The sequence below is a fragment of the Dromiciops gliroides genome, chromosome 3 (assembly GCF_019393635.1).
Source record: "Dromiciops gliroides isolate mDroGli1 chromosome 3, mDroGli1.pri, whole genome shotgun sequence".
Classification (NCBI taxonomy): Eukaryota; Metazoa; Chordata; class Mammalia; order Microbiotheria; family Microbiotheriidae; genus Dromiciops; species Dromiciops gliroides.
This window is the reverse complement of record NC_057863.1, coordinates 197,894,248-197,906,394: the sequence shown is the minus strand read 5'-3', so window position 1 is coordinate 197,906,394 and position 12,147 is coordinate 197,894,248.

Here is a 12,147-nt window from a genome sequence, read left to right as displayed (position 1 = left end):
GGAAGTAAACTATAGTAATAATGGAAAGGTAAGAAGGGGAGAAATCCTAAATGGCATTAAAAGCTTAACTGAGGGTTTTATATTTGATTCTTGAGGGGATCTGGAGCCACTAGAGTTTATTTAAGCCTACAAGGAAAGGGTGATACATTTAAACCTGGACTTTAGATACATCTATTTGAGTGAAGGACAGACTAGAGTAGAGAGAGACTTGAGGCAGGGAAAACAACCAACAGGCTATGGATATAATCCTGATATGAGATGATAAAAGTCTATAGTAAAGTTGCTGCAGTGTTAGAAGAGAGAAGATAACATAAATTAGAAATGTTACAAAGGGAGGAATAGCAGGACTTGACCAAAGATTGATAGTAGAGTGAGAGAGATTAAGGTATCCAGACTGATACTTAGATTGAAATGATCACAAAAATAGTAATAGGGAAGAGTAATAGGGAAGTTAGCAAGAGGGGAATATTTGAGAGCAGAACTGTCACCAAAGATGGGCTGTGAATAGGGACACAGAGGTGATTGGAAAAACTCTGTAGATGATTCAAGAAAACAAAAGGAAGCCAGGGGATTAGATTCACAGCTACTGCTTCAATTACCACTAACAAAATTCAGGTAAATAAACAATGGGAAATCCATCTTTAATTGAGATAAAAGACAGCTCTGGTTTGCATATTTTCAGAAAGAAATTGTCAGGTTCTCCCCCTGCCCCCCAACTAGGGATTGTAGAATTAAAGAAAAAATGATATTTATATTTAATATTCTAATCACTCACATCTGAAAAACTGTTGAAGCCACATGAATCCAGTTCACTGACCCTAAGAAATGGCTTGACCAATAAGCAATTCTAAGTTGTAGAAAGGGATTTGGTGAGTAAGGAACAGTTTCTTTAGTTAGACACAGGCAGCCTAGGACAACTTTACTTGCCCATTATTCTTCACAAGCATGTTCAATGGACTCCATACAGTATGGAGAGGCAGATTGAATGCAGTGGTTGAGGGAAAGTCATGTTCACAATAAAGCCTAAAGAGAGGAACTTGGAAAGTAGATCTACACATATGATGTTGGGAGCCAACTAAGACAGAATGTAGTTTTCTAGTTTTCTTTTTAAAGCAAACATCATATCTCACCAAATGTTACCTATCTGGATTTTATCTTTGGGATATTTAAAAAAAAAAAACAAAGAAAAAAATTTTTATTGAGAGCTAGCATTAAAGAAAAACTTCTTGTTTTATTTTTATAATCATTATAAATCTCCATACTACAAAATTTTTGCCTTATTTTTTAATTTTGCTTTTTATAATTTCATCTAATTCCATTTTCCTCCTTTGATGTTTTGAGTTTAGGCTAAATTTATCTCACAATTTTATTACTTTTGAGAAAGTAGTTTTCATTTGTTGCTTCTTGAATATTTAAATCTCATACGTTTGTCTTTTTAAATTCACTTTTATTTCCTTTTGTTTAATTTTACTTTCTTTATCTTAATAAAGTTTTGTACTTCAATATTGTCCTGAATCCCTTTTAACATTTTTAAAAGTTTTTTTTTGTTTTTTTTTCTATTATTTTGTTAATATTTGTGTTTAAGACTTTCTATATATTGCCTTTACAACTACATATCCACATTGCATTTGCAAATGAAAGTGTGTTAGGTAATGGTGCTGATGTGACATTTCATTGCTTTTAAGTATATGAATGCTATTTCTATTATTGCTGATAACTTATATATTTACCTTAGTACTATTTTGTTAGACTGTTGTTTCTTGAATTAATATATTTGAATACTACAGGGTTATTATGCTTCGCCGTTGTGTGTTTGTTGTATGAGATACTTTTGATTAGTCTCTTAAACCATATGTGGTATAAGTTACTTGAACAATATTACAGTGAATTTTTATTGAAAACTCATGGGGATTTCTTGATTGTAGAAGTGGACTTAGAGAAAAAATAATTAAAATATTAAAATTATATTGAAAAAATAGGACAGAGTTAGGAGGTTGCAAGCCTCCTAGTAAGGTCATAGATAGCTAATATACTACAAGTTACCTGATCTCTTGGAGTATTTGAAAATATGAAATATAATTAGAGTTGGAGGTAGCAAAGTAGAATGGTTGTAGGATAGTATATAGAGTACTAGAATTATATTTAGGAAGACTGGAATTTGAATTCTCCCTCAGATATTAGATGCATCAACAGGAGCCAGTAATAACCTCTCCAGACTTTACTTTTCTCACCTCTCAGATGACAGGATTGTCTGTATTGAGTTTTAATATGCCAAAATTTAAAATCCCCAATTAAACACCAAATTAGAAATTCTTAAAATTTAAGGAGAGATTGATAAATTGAAAATAAGAACACTAGAAAATTAATTTAAAAAAAACCCTAAGAGCTGTTTCTATAAAAAAATAAAACAATAAAATAGATAAATCTTTAATTTTAATTTGATTTTTTCCCTTTAAAATTTTTTTCTTGTTACATGTAGAGATAGTTTTCAACATTTGTTTTTATAAGATTTATAGTCTCAAATTTTTCTCCCTCCCTCCACTCCCTTCTCTCCATCCCTCCTCCCCAAGACAGCAAGCAATCTGATATAGGTTAGATATTTACAGTCACACTAAACATATCTCCACATTAGCCATGCTGTGAAAGAAGAATCAGAGCAAAAGGGAAAAACCTCAAAAAAGGAAAACAAAAAAGTAGAAATAGTATTCTTCAATCTGCATCCAGATTCCACAGTTGTTTTTGTTTGGTTTGTTTTTTGTTTTTGTTTTTTTTTTGATTCGGAGAGAATTTTCCATCATGAGTCCTTTGGAATTATCTTGGTCCACTGTATTGCTGAGAAGAGTTAAGTCTATCATAGTTGATCAACACACAATGTTGTTGATTGATACTGTGTACAATGTTATCCTGGTTCTGATCATCTCACTTAACATGAGTTTATGTGAGTCCTTCCAGATTTCTCTGAAATCCACTTGCTCATCATTTCTTCACATTGATTTTTAAAAATTTTGCATTCTAAATTTTCTTCCTCCCTCCTCAACCCTCCCTATGGAATCAAGCAATTCAATATAAGTTATACATGTGCAGTTATGCCAAGCATCTTTACATTAGTCAAGTTGTGAAAGAAAATAGAATAACTTTAGAAAGAGGAACTAACAAATAAAATTATACTTCAATCTGAATTCAAATACCATGAGTCCTTCCTCTGTTGATGGTTTTCATTTTTTATACATCCTTCTGATATCATCCTGCTCAGAATTTCTTTCACAGTTACTATTGCTAACTGTATTACCCTCAATCCTATGCCCTCCTCTTGATATTTACTCCATTTTCTATCTTCTTTCACCCTGTCCCTCCTCAAAAGTGTTTTGCTTTTTACTGTCCCCTGCCCCAATCAGCCCTCCCTTCCTTCCCCTTTTCCCCTTCCCCTCCCACTTTCCCTCAGGGCAAAATATATTACTATACCCACTTGAATGTTTATGTTATTTCCTTTTCGAACCAATTATTTTTTTTTGTGAGGCAATTGGGGTTAAGTGACTTTCCCAGGGTCACACAGCTAGTAAGTGTCAAGGGTTTGAGGCCAGATTTGAACTCAGGACGTCCAGAATCCAGGGCCCAGGGCTACTGCTCTATCCACTGTGCCACCTAGCTGCCTCTCTTTGAACCAACTCTGATGAAAGTAAGGCTCCCTCACTCACTCCCCCACTCCTTCCCCATTTCCCCCTCTACTCCATAGGCTTTTTCTTGTTTCTTTTCTGTGAGCTTGTTTACATACTTCCACCTCTCCCTTTCCCTTTCATCCAGTGCATATCTCTTTCCACTTAACTTTATTGTAAAGTTGTCATCATGGGTCTGCTAGATGATACAGTGGACCAAGCACCAGCCCTGGATCCAGGAGGCCCCAAGTCCAAATCCAGCCCCAGACATTAGCCACTCCATCCTGCCTCCCCACACACACACACAAAAGACAAATGTTTTACAATATCATCCCTTCATATTCAATTCACACCTGTGCCCTCTGCCTTTGTATATTCCTTTCAGCTTCCCTAATACTGAGAGACTTTTTTGAGTTGGAAGTATTATCATCTCAAGTAAGAATGTAAACAGTTTAAACTTTTAATTTCACTCATGATTTCTTTTTCCTGTTTACCATTTTATGCTCCTCTAGGGTCTTGTATTTGAAAGTCAAATTTTCTATTCAGTTTAGGTCTTTTCATCACAAATACCTGAAAGTCCTCTTTTTCATTGAAGTCCCATTTTTCCCCTGAAACATTATACTCAGTTTTGCTTGGTACATTATTTTAGGTTGTAGTCCCAGTTCCTTTGCCCTCTGGAATACTATACCCCATGCCCTGTAATTCTTTAATATAGAAACTGCTAAATCCTGTGTTATCCTGACTGTGGCTCCACAGTATTTCAATTCCTTTTTGCTAGCTGCTTGTAATAATTTCTCCTTTACCTGGGATCTCTGTAATTTGCCTGTAATATTCATGGAAGTTTTCCTTTTGGGATCTCTTTCTGGAGATGATCAGTGGATTCTTTCAATTTCTATTTTACCCTGTGCGTCTAGAATATGAGGGCAATTTTCCCTTATAATTTTTTTGGAACATGATGTCTAGGCTCTTATTTTGGACATGATTTTCAGGTACACCAATGATTTTCAAATTATCTCTCCTGGATCTATTTTCCAGGTTAGCAATTTTTTTAAAGGAAATATTTCATATTGTCCTTTATTTTTTTATTCAATTGGATATGCTTTACTGTGTCTTGGTTTCTCATAAAGTCACTAGCTTCCATTTGTTCAATCCTAATTCTTACGTAATTATTTTCTTCAGTGAGCATTTCTATCTCATTTCCCATTTGACTTTTCAAGCTGTTGACTTTTTTCTCATGACTCTCCGGCACAGCTCTCATTTCTCTTTCTATTCTCTCCTCCCTCTCTCTAAATCTTCCTTCTATGTCTCCTACTTTCTCTTTAAAGTCCCTTTTGAATGCTTTCTTGGAAGCTTTGGATGTTGGAGCTTTGATTTTATTATTATATACTTCTGAGGGTATATTCTGGTCTACCCCTCCCCCAATGAAGCTGTCTACTATCCGCTGTTTTCTTTGCCAACTCATCTCAAGCTGGAAGGAGATGTCTGATTGAAATCTGATTCTCTATGGTAGGAAACTTGGTGTGCCTGTGCCCCTCCCCAATGGGCTGCCACCACTCAATTTGGTCCACTGGTCCAGAACCAGGGCACTTTACCCCAAATCCAGCAGAGACTACAGCTACTTCACCCTGGCCAATCATCAAACCCCCTCACCAGTCTGTGACACAAGCCTCAGAAGAGACCACTGACTCTGAAGATTTGGAGTCATCTGTTCCTGGGTGGGTCCAGGCCACGAGCTGAGCTCCTCTTTCAGTCAATCAACAGGTGATCTGAATATTGCTGTTTCTGCCTGGAAAATAGTCTCCCTCTGTTCTTATGTGAGTTAGGCTGTTTTAGTTTTCTTTTTTGTTTGTTTGTTTTGTTTTTTGTTTTTTTATGGCATTATTTGGGAGTGAGTGAATGGATTTTTCAGGAGCTAGGGGAAGTCATAGCCTCTCCTCCACCATCTTGGCTCAACATCCAGGTTAACTCAATTTTTAAAAAGAAACAAGAAAACCAAATTAGCAGCATCAAAAATGAAAATAAATATTCAATGTAATTGAGGACCTTGAAACATTCATCATTAAAAGACTAGGCCTGAATACAACATTTGACTTTCAAACATAGGACTTAAGAGAAGTATTAAAAGGTCATCAGGAAGGTTTAAAGATGTTAAGGTTAAACTGTTTACATTTGTACATGGGAAGCTGATACTTAAACACTTTTTCATTATTAGGGTAGTTAGGAGGAGTGTACATAGATAAAGGGAACAGGTATGAGTTGACTATGATAGAATGGTTTCTAAAATAAAATTAAGGAGTGATCAAAAGGAATGAACCAGAAGAGAGAAGGGAGAGATAAGGTGAGATAACTTATTTCACATAAATGAAAGATCGAAGAGCTTTTACAGTTTCCCAAGAAATGAAAAGAACAAAATTTCCTACTTTTTTCTCTTTCCAAAGCAAACAACAAACCACCCTTTGGTTGAATGTGATCTTCCTTTCAACCTCTATTTTCAGTGATAGTGAGAATGTCAATACTGATTTGATTTAGTTTCTTCAAATAACATGCAAATGCATTAGTTAAAAGATGATCTTGGGGGCAGCTAGGTGGTGCAATGGATAAGGCACCAGTCCTGAATTCAGGAGGACCTGAGTTCAAATCTGGCCTCAGATACTTGACACGTATTACCTGTGTGACCCTAGGTGAGTCACCTTAACCCTCATTGCCCCACAAAAACAAAAACAAAAGATGATCTCAAATTAAATGTATCTAAGATATAATTTGTATTGTCTAAATACTTTGTGACTATTAGCATCTTCAAGCTAATGTAGCAAATTTATTTTCTTCCCATCTTTATTATTTTTTCCATCACCAAAGTTATATGGTCACATTAAGAAGATCTTCTTATTACTTTCATAACAACTTAAATGCATAGATTTTAAAAAGATTATGTGGAATAATAGAAAATAATAGTATTTATGTTTTTTAATTAAAGACTCAAAATACTACCTTATTGTATATCTTAATTTCTATGAAGAGGTTGCTTGCAGTATTGCTATTTCAATGGAAAACAAAAGAATAATTTGATACTTCTTAGTCCTTTCTCAGCTCAGAAAGCTTGTTAATTTTTAAATATAATATAAATGAAAAATAGAAACTGTCATTTTAATATTTTCTGCCCATTTTTGCTTTATTTACCACTTAATTTCTAGGCTTCAGATTAGAGATTTTATAGAAGAGATTTTCACCAACAATTTCATTAATATAACAAATTAATCTGCTTTCATATTTCATCATTGAAAAGTGCCATACTTATAATAATTTAAGGGGAAAGAAAGGTAAAAGCTAGTACATTTGAGCAAACATCTGGACACTTTTTAATCAAGAGAAATAAGCCATGACTTACTTTTAAAATGAAACATGTCATTTTGCCTACTGAAGTTAGAATTGGTCAAGTGTTATCTTAACCAAAATCTCAGATAATAAGGGCAAAAAATAGGCTGTGATGAAGTTTTATTGTTCGTTTTAGTATATTACTCTGGGACTTTGGTTAGCTAAGGAATCTAATTACTATTGGATCTCATTTCTACCTTGAAACAACCAATGTAAATACCCTCTATTTAAACCAAGGGTAACACCCAGATGAATAACAGAAGCAGCCATATCCATCTTCTTCCCCAATACTTTATGACTCATTGTAGCTCATATGTCCATAGCATCAACAACTATGAAAAGGTGGTTACTAGGTGTGGTTTGTAAGTTGTGTTTATAATTTTATTGCTTGTGCAATTTTCCCATGTGAGAACATGAAAGTATTTCTCGCATAGACATGGAGCCTTGTATATGAAGATATTTCATTTCATATTTTTTCCCTCTTTGATTTGGCCCCCTAAAATGTTTAAGACAAGAATGTCAATTGCTTTGCCTGATGCTAGCATTTAAATTCAAAGTTTTTAAATTTTAAGCTACTTAAAAGTTTAGATGATAATCATAAGTATTTACTAAATATTTTTGTTTGAAAATTGATCAAGCATCTCTCATGCTTAATGTCTGTATGAAAATTTTCATTGTTTTGAGCTTTCTTGGTCTCAAAGGAAGGAATAGTTATTTAGTTACTTTGGGGCTTAATGTGATTTTTAAAAGTTACAAATTTCAAAACCATAAGAGAAGGAACAATAATATTTGGGTTGAAAAAAGGTGAAATATTCCTTTTAAAATTAATCCATTGATTTTACTCTATTATACTTGTATCATTTACATGGCTGGGCATTGTCCATGATGTGTTGGAAAGAACATTAGGATAAAAACAGAAGACCTAGTTTTGAGGCATAACTCAAGACACTTCCTAATTATATGTCTATGAATGAGTCACTTCACTTTTTAGCCTCATTTTCCTTAACTCTTGTATTTATATATATAGCAAAACTTTCATTACTTATGTTATACTATTGTTGCAAATAAACACATTATAAATCTTGAAATGTCAAATAATTTTCAGTTATTTTTACAACTTTTACTACCATGACAATTGCTACTATGATTCAGAATTATTCTAATTATAATTTGTCATCAGAATAACCTCATGTTAAAATAGCTCTGTAATAAACATCAACCAATATCCAGAATGTCCACCCTCATTTTTCCTTGAAATATCCTCAAAAATGTTTGAAATTATTTCATTTCTACACATCGTAGGGCCATGCCTATCTACATAGTTTTTGAATCATTCTATTTCCTGTCATCCACAAAATCAAATAGTTACTGGTAACAACTTCCAGGATGTTTTTTGTAGTAACTGAGGTGAACCAATTATGCATGAGAATATTGTGAGGAATTCATACACAAAAGCTAAAAGGCAAATATCTTTCCAACTGAGTGTTGAACATAGATCTTATTGTCATTTATGGCCCTATGTCTATGCCACTATCCAGATACCAAAGACATTTTTATTGATTTTCTTTTTTTTAAGGAAATACATACTAACAGGTACATTATTTGTGTTCATCTGTAGTGTAGTCAAATGGAAATTTCAGGCTTCACAATCACAGTTGAAGCCGTGGCATAATCAAGTATTAATTTAGCAAGTTCATTTTTCCATTATACTGTTTTCAACACAAAGTTACTGAATTAGCACTTTCATAGCATCTGAGTTCAAGACGTTCAAGAAGAGACTGGCAGAGACACCATAAGAGCAACTGGAGTTCAGTTTTTTGTTTTGTTTTGTTTTGGGGAGGGTGGGGATCATGGCAATGTGGTTTAAATGACTTGCCCAAGGTCACACAGCTAGTAAGTGTCAAGTGTCTGAGGCCGGATTTGAACTCGTCATCCTCAATCCAGGGCCGGTGCTTTTAACCACTGTGCCACCTAGCTGCCCTTGGAGTTCAGTTTTGATAGTCCTTCGGATTTTGCTTCTCTTTAATCAGTTTTAAAGGAAATACAACAACATCTTACTTAAGAAAACACAAATTTTAACACTTATGACTGAATTCCCTGAAGAATGTAGGAAAATAGAACTGAAGCTGCAATATCAGGGAATATCAGTGACATCAAAGCGCTATTTCAGTCTGATCACTTAACTCTGGCTTTCAAGCATGTATCATCTTGCTAAACAGTCATTTGGAAGGGAGGCAGTATGCAAGCACTTTTTTATTATTTATAAATTGTAATTTGGAAATAACAACAAAGTCAGTGAATAGTTTTAAAGATAGAGAGATTGACCTAGTAATAACAGATCTCACATTTTGCACTGATCTGAATCAAATAGCCATCAGATGCTTAACCATCTAGTAAGGGTCATTAATATAGGAAGGATATTGACAAATTAGAAAGCATCCAGAAGATGACCAGGGGATTAAAGTCTGTTTTGCTTTGTTTTGTTTTTTAAATGTATTTTGGGGGCAATAAGGGTTAAGTGACTTCTCAGGGACAAACAGCTAGTAAGTGTCAAGTGTCTGAGGCCAGATTTGAACTCAGGTCCTCCTGAATCCAGGGCCTGTGCTTTATCCACTACACCACCTAGCTGCCCCGGATTAAAGCCTTAGTCATATGAGGATTGGTTGTAAGAAGTAGGGATGTTTAGCTTAGAGAGAAAATTTATGTAATCTAAATGTGTTTCAAGAGGATGATGGGTTCAATTATTCTTCTTGTCCCTAGTGGACAGAGCTAGGTAGGAGTTGTAGATGCTCAAATTTCACATAATATAAACATAAGCTTTCTAATAAATAAAATTAACCCAAAGTTGCATGAACTACTTTTTATCGAAGTAGGTTTCACCTAAAAATAAAGCTTTAAGAAACAAAAACACAACAGAATGACTGTTTTTCAGATATAATGCAGATGAAATTCCTCTTCAGATATGTGTTAGTTGAACTGGAAACCTCTGGAATTCTGTCCAGCATTCCACTACAATGATTTAATGTGATGTGGTAGCTAGGTGGAATAATGGACAGAGTGCCAGGCCTAGAGTCAGGAAGAATCTGAGTTCAAATCTGTCCTTAGACAGTTACTAGCTATGTGACCCTGGCAAGTTACTTAACCCTTTTTGCTTCAGTTTCCTGGAAAATGAGCTGGAGAAAGAAATGTCAAACCACTTTAGTATCTCTGAAAAAAAAAAAAAGCAAACACCAAATGGTGTCAAGAAGAGTTGGACAAAACTGAAAAAAAAAAAGACTCAACAACAACAGTTGCTAAGAATCATCTTTTTAACTCTCATTGTAAACACTGCTAGAGTGAAGCAGAGCTGTATGGAACAGTGGATAGAGAACTATCTTTATTTAGGCAGACCTGCATTTAAATGCCATCTGTGACAAACACTATGACCCTAGTTATATCAGCTATAAGTTGAAGAATAGCTACTGATCTACATTGGTAGATAGAATTTAAGATAAAGAGAATATAGATTAGGACCAAAAATAGTAAAAATAGCAAAATTTTACATTAGTTTAATGCTTGTTTTTTCTCAATCCAGATTTTCCTTGACCTTTCTGAAGCCTGTGAAAGTGTTGATTACCCTTTACTTCTGTATAGTTTCTTCTCACAAGCCAAGGTGGTAGAGGACACATGTGTTGGCACTGCATGGAGGACTAGATGCAATTTGGCAACTCCATTGCCAATATCCACTTCTTGGACAGAGTTCTAGGTCAGAGAGGAAAGCTTGCTGTCCCAAGGCAGCAGGCACCCTGAGAAATAGTACTGATTGCTATCTCAAGGGAACATGACCCTTTCGAGGTAAAAACCATAGCATACACAAGGAGAACAGTGATCACACCTTTTCTCAGATCACATTACCTTGGAAGTGACACAAACTTGCAGTTACCAGAACAAACTTTGAAAAGGACAACATGAAAAAAGCCTGATGTGTAAGACAGTGCCATCATACACCAAGGTGAGCAGAGTACAACTTTAAATGAAGGTCAAAATCAATAAATAGGCTGCAGAAAATGAGCCTAAAAAGGACATAATAACAAAAAATACTATGGTGACTGGAATGACTAAATCACAAATTTAGAAGACAATGCTGTCAAAAGAGGTACAAAGCCTCAAGGGAAAAAAAAGTGCGAATCAGAAATCACACCACCAAGAACCCTGCAAAGCAAAAAAAAAAAAATTATAAAAATATTATAAAAATCAGAGTAGCAGAGAAAAATGTGAAAAGAAATAAGAGCAATGTAGGAAAATTGTGAAAAGACAATTAATAACTTAGTAAAAGAGATACAGGGGGCAGCTATGTGGCGCAGTGGATAAAGCACCAGCCCTGGATTCAGGAGTACCTGAGTTCAAATCCAGCCTCAGATACTTGACACTTACTAGCTGTGTGACCCTGGGCAAGTCACTTAACCCCCATTGCCCCGCAAAAAAACAAAACAAAACAAAAAAAGAGATACAAAGTGCTGAAGAAAACAATACCTTAAATAAAAGATTTGACCAAACAGAAAGAGTCCCAAAAGCTCAATGAAGAATAAAATTCATTTAAAATTAGAAATGAGTGATTTGAAACTAACAATTCTGTGAGACTTAAAGAAACAATAAAACAAAGTTAAAAGCATGAAAAAAGAAAATATGAAATATCTCAGAAAAATCAATTGTATATATGGAAAATAGATAAGATATAATTACGAATTATTGAACTATCTGAAAGATATGATCAAAGAAAATGTTTAAATATCATAATTCAAGAAATTATAATGGAAAAATACTTTGATATTCTAAAACCGTAGTGTGAAATGGAAATTGAAAAAGTCTATCAACGACCAAATGAAAGAGGTCCCCAAAATGAAAACTCCCAGGAATATTATAACAAAATTTTTGTGCTACCAGGCCAAAGATAAAACATTTCAGGCAATCAGAAAGAAACAATTCAAAAATTACAGAGCCATATTTAGGACCACACAAGATTCAGTAGCTACTATGTATTTGAAGGCTTGGAATATGATATTTTGGGAGGTAAAGGAGCTAAGGAAAGAAAAAGAATAGTCTACCCAAACCAGGAAAATTGGGTATAATCCTTCTTGGGGGA